The sequence below is a fragment of the Trichosurus vulpecula genome, chromosome 4 (genome assembly GCF_011100635.1).
Source record: "Trichosurus vulpecula isolate mTriVul1 chromosome 4, mTriVul1.pri, whole genome shotgun sequence".
Lineage (NCBI taxonomy): Eukaryota > Metazoa > Chordata > Mammalia > Diprotodontia > Phalangeridae > Trichosurus > Trichosurus vulpecula.
The window spans coordinates 98,434,840-98,444,174 of NC_050576.1; positions in this window are offsets into that span (position 1 = coordinate 98,434,840).

Genomic DNA, 9,335 nt, shown 5'->3' on the forward strand with positions numbered 1-9,335 from the left:
CATTTAAGAAGAACAGCAGATGGGTTTTCCATTTGTAGCATACATATCCAATACAAATCCTCTAGGGTTCTCAAGTGGGCACCTAGGTTACACAGCGGATAGAGCACCAGGCCTGAAGTCAGGAAGATGTATCTTTGTGAGTACAAATCTGGCCTTAGACGTGTAGTAGCTGTGTGACTTTGGACAAGCCACTTAAGACTGTTTGCCTCAGTTTCCTCATCTGTAAAATGAGCTGGAGAAGGAAATGGTAAATCACCGCAGTATCTCTGCCGGGAAAACCTCAAATGGGGTCACAAAGAGTCACTGAAAATGACTGAAAAACAACAACAATAAAGTTCTCAAGTAGACATTGGCTTTCTCTTGTCTGCCACCTTCCCTTCTTATGACTCTCCATATCATACGCTAGCCCAGGTTTAAATTTCTCCTTTCCTCCTGAGCCAATAGTGTCTCCTGAGAAAAATTATATTTTCTTATAGGATATCCATTCAGGAATCCTTCATAATATTTGTCATAGACAGAAAGTTACCATAGTATGGTGAATAGAGTTGGCATCAAAATCTGAAAGACCTAGGTTTTACTCCTACCCCTGACATTCCATGCTGACTTAGTGACCTTGGACAAATCATTTAGCCTTTTTTTTTTCGGTGACCTCAGCACTTAGCACAATGCCTAGCATGTAGTAGATGCTTAATAAATGTTTAGTGACTGACTGACCAACTCTCACCACTTCAGAGAATGTAACCATCTGCATTGGTGGAGACACTTCCAAACAAGGAGATCCTTAGATCTATGAAAATTACCTATATTGGTAAAAAAGAAATGTGCCCATACATCTGGCATCATGGCTATATTTTTGCCTACCAAAGAGTTGTTTGACAGTTCTTCCATTTTTGACATGGTTATGCTATTTTCTTTTCCCTCGCTAGGAAAGTGAATCGCTTCAGTTCTCAGTGTCTGAAGTAGGGCATTTTATGATGACTTTTCATATGTCTCCCTCTCTATACACTTATACAGGAAACTTGGGAAGCTTTATTGCCTTAGAAAACTCACACAAGACATCATTTGTATTTTCTAGCCTCTTTTTTTCTTAACATCCTCTGCCGGATTCTAAATCTGTCTCAGGATTCCAAAGCACTCTGCAGGGTCTTTTAAGTGGTGCCCTTATCATCATTCAGTAACATTTACCAAACCATCAGTGTTTTTTATGAGGATTCATTCATTTCAAAGATAATAATAATAATTGATAATAGCATCCATACGGTGCTTCAAGGTTTTGCAAAGTGTGCTACAAATATTATTTCATTAGATCCTAACAAAAACCTGTGAGGTAGGTGCTATTCTCATTCCCATTTTATAGATCAGGAAACTGAGGCAGACAGAGGTTAAGTGGCTTGCCCAAGATCAAACAGGTATTAAGTGTCTGAGGCTAGATTTGAACTCAGGTCTTCCTGATTCCAAGTCCAGCACCCTATCTACTATGTCCCGTAGCTGCTTCTAGTCCCCTAATAACTGAGAGGCCATTTTCTTTGTTTATCCCTCACGAAAGGAAGCTCCACTAGTTTCAAAACTGTTTAAATGATTTTAAAAAGTGCCACCCCAACGTCACTTCAGGAACATTACTTGTCAATAATATTCCAGATGAGCCTTCAAAATGCAATCCTTGTATGTCAGGGACTTTCACAACAGAGAATGGTTCACTTTGAAGAGTTTCTCGTCTCTCTGGCTTAGAATTCCCACCCCCAAAATTTGGGGGTAATTACTCTTCTTAGGCCAGATAGCATCCTGACATCATCTCCCTTTGCAAGAGCACAGTTCACAAGCTAAAAAGGAAAAAAAAATGTTATTGAAAATCTACAGAGAATCAGATGGATCTCACAGCAGAGCTCTTGGAAAATAGACACCTTCCGATGAGCACCCCTCTGACGGTGGTACACCTATAGACAGTCTCAGTTACTGTCGTATCAGGCAGAGCCCCACCGGGTTCATGTGGTCATTGTTGTTTAGTCATGTTTGACTCTTCATGACTCCATGGACCATAGCACACTGATACTCTTCATGGGATTTTCTTGGTAAAGATTCCGGAATGGTTTGCCATTTCCTTCCCCTATCGATTAAGACAAACAGAGGTGAAATGATGTGCCTAGAGACATACAGCTAATCAGGGTCTGAGACCAGATTTGAACTCAGGTCTTTCTGACTCTAAGCCCAGTGCTCTATCCACTGAGCCACCTGGCTACCTCCAGCAGGTTCATGGGACCACAGATTTAAAGCAATAAAAGGATCTTAGAGGCTATCTAACCTAACTTACTCATTTTGTACATCAGGAAACTAAGGCACAAAGAGTTAGTAAATGTCTAAGTCAGGATTTAAAAACAGCTTTTCCTGTTCCTATTTATCCAAGAATCTACCTAGCTCCCTGTAAAGTGGTGCAGTTTTGAGTAGTTCCCAGAAGGGGGCGACAGGCACCACTCTCCTCTGTTGCTACTCCTGACCAGCACAACTGTTAAAGCATTAGGTCTTACTCATTCTCTGCTATGGCTCCCTAGCTCTTCCTTTCAGTGTCAGGCATTGATCTTAAGCCTGATCTATTATAGGATACTGCTGAACAGCTGATAGGAGGGAGCCTTTAGAGTAGGAGTTCTTAGCCCTTTAGGTGCCTTAAATTGTTCTGGAAGTCTGGTGAAATCTATAGGCTCCTTCTCAGAAAAATGCTTGTTTGTTTTAATGGAAAAATTCTAAATTTCAGTTAAAGGCTAGCGATAATAAAGATGAATTTTTTCCCATTGAAGGTTACAGACACCCTGACTCACCTGAATCCCAGGTTAAGAACATACCCCTGTGTGTCTACAGTGGGAGGAGACCAAGTTCTTCCCACCTCATTGCTCTGTCATGAAGAAACACTAGAATAGGAACTTTCTTTTGATAGACCCAAGTCTATCTCTTCCTCCAGCTTACCCCCACCCTGCAGATATCCTCACCTGTCCAGGAATGCTACCTCTTTCTGTATCTCAGGGTACCAGTCACTGACACTCAGAAGCAATGTTCTTCTCCAGACACCTGGGAGGGGTATCTCCTTGATTCAGTGAGCAACCCCTCTTTGATTCAGTGAACATTCCTCATTCAGAAGCTCATAAAGCGTAGCATTTCTTCTTAAATTAAGTCTTAAATCCCAAATGATGTCTCAAGGGCCTCACCTAGGGTACCGGCTTCATCTAGGGTAAAGGCATTAGTAAGGGGAGGCCCAGTCCCTGGAGACCACTACAGATGTTTGTTGAAAACATACCATTTCACAACATGATCTCAATACACTAAAAGGGGAAATTACAGATGGGTTGAAATTAACTTGCTTTGAAGCAATTGAAGCTTCAAACTGAATGGGAACTAAATTATCATTATTTTTTTTAAATTTGGGGAGGATTGACCTGTGATTTCATAGGGATAGGGAATAGCAAATAGGGATAGTGAGTTATCGATGAGGTTCTCTCTCTACTGGTGCAGAGCTGCAGTTCCTTTGAGCACTAAGAGGTTATGTGACTTGATGAAGGTCATACGGCTATTTATGTGAGAGGACAGGTTTTCCTAATGCATGTAATGGAAAGAAAGCTGGACTTAAAGTCACAAAACCTGTATTCAAATCCTAGTTCTGCATCAATTATGTGATCTTGGGGGAAATTGCTTAATCTATGTGGGCTCCTGTTCCCATCTGTATAATAAGAGGGTTGGATTAGATAGCCTCAAATGTCTCTTCAGCTTCAAAATTATAATCTATGATCCCAGAACTCTGGAGGTAAATTTTTGGACCCTCTGCCTCTCTAGATGCAACTTTATTTTTTCCTTGGCTTTATATTTCAAAAGGAATGTTAAATTTTGCATTTTAAATTGCTTTATTTCACTTCAGTCAGGCATATTGTAGAGGGAATACAAGCTTCAGGTAGAGTTTGGACTCTGTCCTCTGAGGTCCTACTCAACTAAATGATTTTAATATATTAAGATCCTGATACATGAAATATAACTCCAATATATATATAATTGAAATATAATTGAACAAGTACAATTAACTATTAATTATCACGTTAGCTAATACCATTTCTCAGATTTGAACATGCCAATATTATCAAAGTTGATATAAACTATTTCTTCTATTTTTACAAAATAATCATTGAAGAGTTATAGTACCAGTAGAATTTGAGCATTTCATCACAAATCTTTACAACATGCCTATAGTTGGAGGACTTTTTTATATGGAGATGCTGAAATTGCCTGCTTAAGTCACAGCAAGCAACGTTTCTTTGTTTGGCAAATCTTAAAATGTTATACAAATACCAGTTACTATTAATGATGATGATAATGTCAAAGAGGTAAACTAATCTAATCCTTTTGTTTGAGGCATGAGGAAACTGAGGTATGGTGTTTTGTCTGAGAACACATAGGGGCACAGCTTGGTTTTAGTTATTCGGTGATTTACTTTAATACGATAGAAAACTATTGAGTGCCTATGTGAAGTGTACAAGCATAACACGTAAGGACATGCAAAATAAATAAGAAATTATTTGTCTTATTGTCTTTACCCTCCAGAAGTTTCTAATATAATAGCAGGAAAATCAGCACTAAGATGCCAATGGAATGGACAATGTACAAGGCACACCATATCTGATCTCTCCCAATTCTACTGTTGCTTAATTAATACCCTGCCTAATTCTACTGCTTAGTTCTTTTGGTTGTTGTTGTTCAGTTGTTTCAGTCCTGTCTGACTCTTTGTGATCCCTTTTGGGGTTTTCTTGGCAGAGATACTGGGAAATGGCTTCTCATTTCCTTCTGCAGTTCATTTTACAGATGAGGAAACTAAGGCAAATAGGATGAAGTGACTAGTCCAGAGTCACACAGCTAGTAGCTATCTGAGGCCAGATTTGAACTCAGGAAGATGAGTTTTCCTGACTCTAGGCCTGGCACTCTATCCACTGCCTTATTCTCTCTGCTAATTATTTCCTATTTATCCTGTATATATAATTTGTTTGTACGCAGTTGTTTGCATATTGTCTCCCCATTAGACTGTAAACTACTTGAAGGCAAGGACTATCTTTGACCTTATTTTATATCCCCAGTGCTTAGGACAGTGCCTGGTACATAGTACTTAGGCATTTAATAAATGTTCATTGACTGACTGACACTATTCAAAAAGATAAGGAGATAAAAAAGTCATAACTCCTGCCCTCCAGCAGTCTACAAGAAAGAAAATCCAAACTGAGATACCAAATCCCTCCTCCAACCTCCTACTGCTTTGTGCTCTTGGTTATGGAGACTAAATATGGGACTAAACTATATATTCAGGAACTTGCATTTGATTTCCTTCCTTAATTTAGAACTTAAAAAAATGGCTGATTAAAAAAAAATCCATGCTTTCTGGTGTTGTTTCATTTAATTGTTAATAAATTCCTTTTATCCTTGCTTATCACAAAGTTGAAAGCTTAATGACTAATGTTTTGAGTAAATACATTTGTAAATTTAGCAGCTGTTCAGTATATTTTTAATAATTTCCCTTTTTCTGCAGTTTCATTTCTACTCATACTTCCCCCTACATAGCCATGTCCTCATTGCCCCTAACTCTCTCCGCCTACCACATGCCTCTTTTCTCCTAGGTTCATTGCCTACTCTTTTACCCTCCAATAGGACACTCTTGAATCTGAATACTAGTCAGAATTAGACTCCAGAGCTCTGAATGACTAGTATCTTAGCCACCTGCAAGTCAGCAGCAGCATCTTAAACCCTCGCAGTTGATCTGGCTTCTCATTTCTCTTTACAGTCTCATTTTGATTCCTCCCTCTCTAGACTACGATAATGTCATCCTAACTAGGCTCCAGTCTTTTCCTTCTTCACTCTGCCTTTGACATAGGTGCCAAAGTAACCTTCCCGATCTTATATCTTCTCCTCCAAACACACGGTTCTTCTGAACTTCCATTTTTCTAGAGGGTACCCTTGTCTTGCCAGTGGCCTAGGTTTGCACATTCAGTGTCATGCTCATCTCTTCACTCTCATTCACCTCACATAGGCAACAAGTTGCCAAATGCTCTCATCTGTTACTTCTGACATCCCCTTCTCTGTGCTAACACAGCCAACAGCCTAGTTCCAGGCCTCAACATCTCCTTTCTGGAATATTGCAATAACCTCATGATGGTCTCCTTGTCCCTAATCTCTCTCATCTCAGTCTTTCCTCCCTACCGCTACAAAAGTGATTTTCATAAAGAGTGAGCCTAACCAAATCACCTCCCCTACTCAATGAATTCCACTAGCTCCCTAGTACCTCTATGATAAAATATAACCTCCTCTGGTAATGAAACCTCTTAACGACTTGTTCTTAATTGACCTTCCCAGCCTTACTACACATTCATCTCCACACATTCTCCACCCTGGCCAAACTGTCCTTAATGCTCCTCCTATCTCCTAACTCCTTGCTTTTGCAATGGTTACCTCTCATGCTTGGAGTAAACTTCCTTCTTACCTCCATCTCTTGCATTCTCATGTCTCCCTCAGGACTCAGCTCAACTTCCCCTCCAAGATTACTCTATGTCATGTGCTCTGTATTTGTTTTGCATATTCTTGTGAAAATACATGTAGTCTTTCCCATTGGAATAGAAGCTCCTTGAAGTCAGGAACTGTTTCACTTGGTCTTTGTATCTACAGCAACTAGTGGGAATACAGTAGGTCCTTCAGAAATACTGGCTGAATAATTGCTTTCTAATGCGTGAGACTTACTATGTCATTCTCCTGCTCAAAAACAACTCCATATCAACTTAATGATAAAATATAAATTCTTCTTAGTGTGTTTTAAAGTTCATTTACAATCTGGTTCCAATCTTATTTTCCAGCTTTATTTCAAAATATTATTATTCATTCATTCTGTGTTCTAGCCAATCAAAATCACTTCCTGTTCCCTCATATTATTTTGCCCCTTCCCACCTTGAGGTATCTGTAAAAGCAGAGAATGTACTCCTTGCACAAATGTCTATTGAAGTCCTTCTCTTTCTTCAAGGCTCAATTTGGGTGACACCTCTGCCATGATGTCTTTCCCCAGATGGAGGCAATCTCTTCCTTATTTTTATAAGCACTTTGCTAGAACTTTCTTTTGGGCTTATCCCATTTTATAAACATATTTGTCTTGGATTGATGAGTACATGCTCTGGAGATCTCCAATTCCAATTGTCTCTCTCTTTAATGGCTAGGTGACGTTTGCCAAGTCAACTAAACTCTCTGAATCTCCCTTTTAAAAGGCTAATAACCTTCCCAAGCTACTTCTTAAAATAATAGAAGCTATGTGGTACAGTGGATAGACAACCAGCTTTGGAGTCAAGATGTCTTAGGTTCATGTCCCAAGTCTGTGACTTGGGGTAAATTGACATACAGCCTCTTTCAAAGCCTCAGATATGTCAGGACCCATATGTACAAAAATGTTTGTGGTAACACTTTTTATTGTAGCAAAGAACTGGGAAAAAAATGACTGCCCCAAAATTGGGTAATATTACACTATGAGAAATGACAAAAGGGATGGATTCAGAGAAATTTGGGAAGGCTTGTATGAAATGGTACAGACTGAAGTGAGAACAATTAATATGACTATTGTTCACTCATTTTTAGTTGTGTCTGACTCTTCATGACCCCATTTGGTGTGCTCTTGGCAAAGATACTAGAATGGTTTGCCATTTCCTTCTCCAAATCATTTTACAGATGAGGAAACTAAGGTAAATAGGATTAAGTGACTTGCCCAGGTTCACCCAGCAATAAATGTCTGAGGTCAGATTTGAACTTAGGACGATGACTCTACCCACTGTGCCAGTTAGCTGCTCCAAGACAACGACTACAACATTATAAAGGAAAATGACTTTGAAAGACCCAAAATCCTCGATCAATTGAGGGATTGAGTATAACTCCAGAAAAATGATGAATAAGCGTGCTTCTCACTTTCTTGGCAGCACAAAGTACTTCTCACTTTCTTGGCTGAGAGGTGATAGATTAGAGATGCAGAATGAGATATAGATTTTAAAATGTGGAGATATTTTATATATATATGTATATATTCTTCTTTAATAACAAATGTATTTGTTTTTCATAAAGGAGGTCTTTATCTTGCTTGCCTCTCTGAATAGCTGTATGAATTAGATACTGCAGGTATCATCTCTTTTAGATGCAGATAAGAAGTTATCTTTTATGGTCTCACTTGCCCAGGGACCACATAGCTAGTAAGGTCAGAGGGCTCTGACAACTCCAAATCTGTGTTTCCTTCCACCACAGCTGCTTCTTTATGGTTATACTCTTCTAAGGTATTATTTTATCTTGAAGTTTTACCACTTAAATCACTATGTCATACACTGTAAGGGGTTTCCTTAAGGCTAGAAATCCTAACAGGTGAAAATGTAAAACCTTCTCATTATATTTCTATAAGGAACTTCTAAACCTGGTGTTTATTTCTTTGCCTGCCCTTTCAAAAAACTTTTGAGGCATTTAAAAAAAGAAGTCTTTTATTAAATTGGGGATTCTTTGGAGTAAGCTATGTTTACCCAGTGACCAGTTTCTCTATTTCTTATCTGTGTCTCTACTAAAACTACATCATAGAATGTTGATCATTCCAGGAAAAAAATGTTCCCAGTTGTGCAACTTCCCTTTTTTTGGACTTCTTCTCATACCCTGTCTCTCCTCCCATTCTTTGCCCCTTATTGGTCATAGGAGGGTTCCAAGGCTAATAGAACGATCTCCTCACTGTTGCTTTGGCTTTCTTATCTTTGGTCTGTTTTTTATTTACTCTTGCAATTCTTGGTATCTACCTCCTTCAAAAAGTGAAGCTCTACAAGCGGATTGGACAGTCATGCCCTCTCCAAGCAAAGATGGTTCATGTATAGTTTTAGAGACCTCAGAAGCCATCTTGATCAAATCACTCAAAATATAAATGAGGAAACTGAGGCCCAGATCAGGTAATTGGATTTTCCAAGGTCATGAGGATTTGAACCCAGCTGCTATGACCCCAAATCTAACAGTCTTTTCACTGTACCACACTATAAATTCTTACATAACATGGACACCCAACAGAATATTGTCAGTATCTCATTCCTGGTTCTAGTCAACTGTGTAGAAGCTTTAGACTCTACTTGGGGCCAGATATGATTCATTAGTATGAGAGAGAGAGAGAGAGAGAGAGAGAGAGAGAGAGAGAGAGAGAGAGACAGAGAGACAGAGACAGAGAGAGACAGAGAGATGAGAGACAGGAGACAGAGAGAGAGAAAGAGAGAGAGAGAGAGAGAGAGAGAGAGAGAGAGAGAGAGAGTGAGAGTTGAGTTGTTTCAGCCATA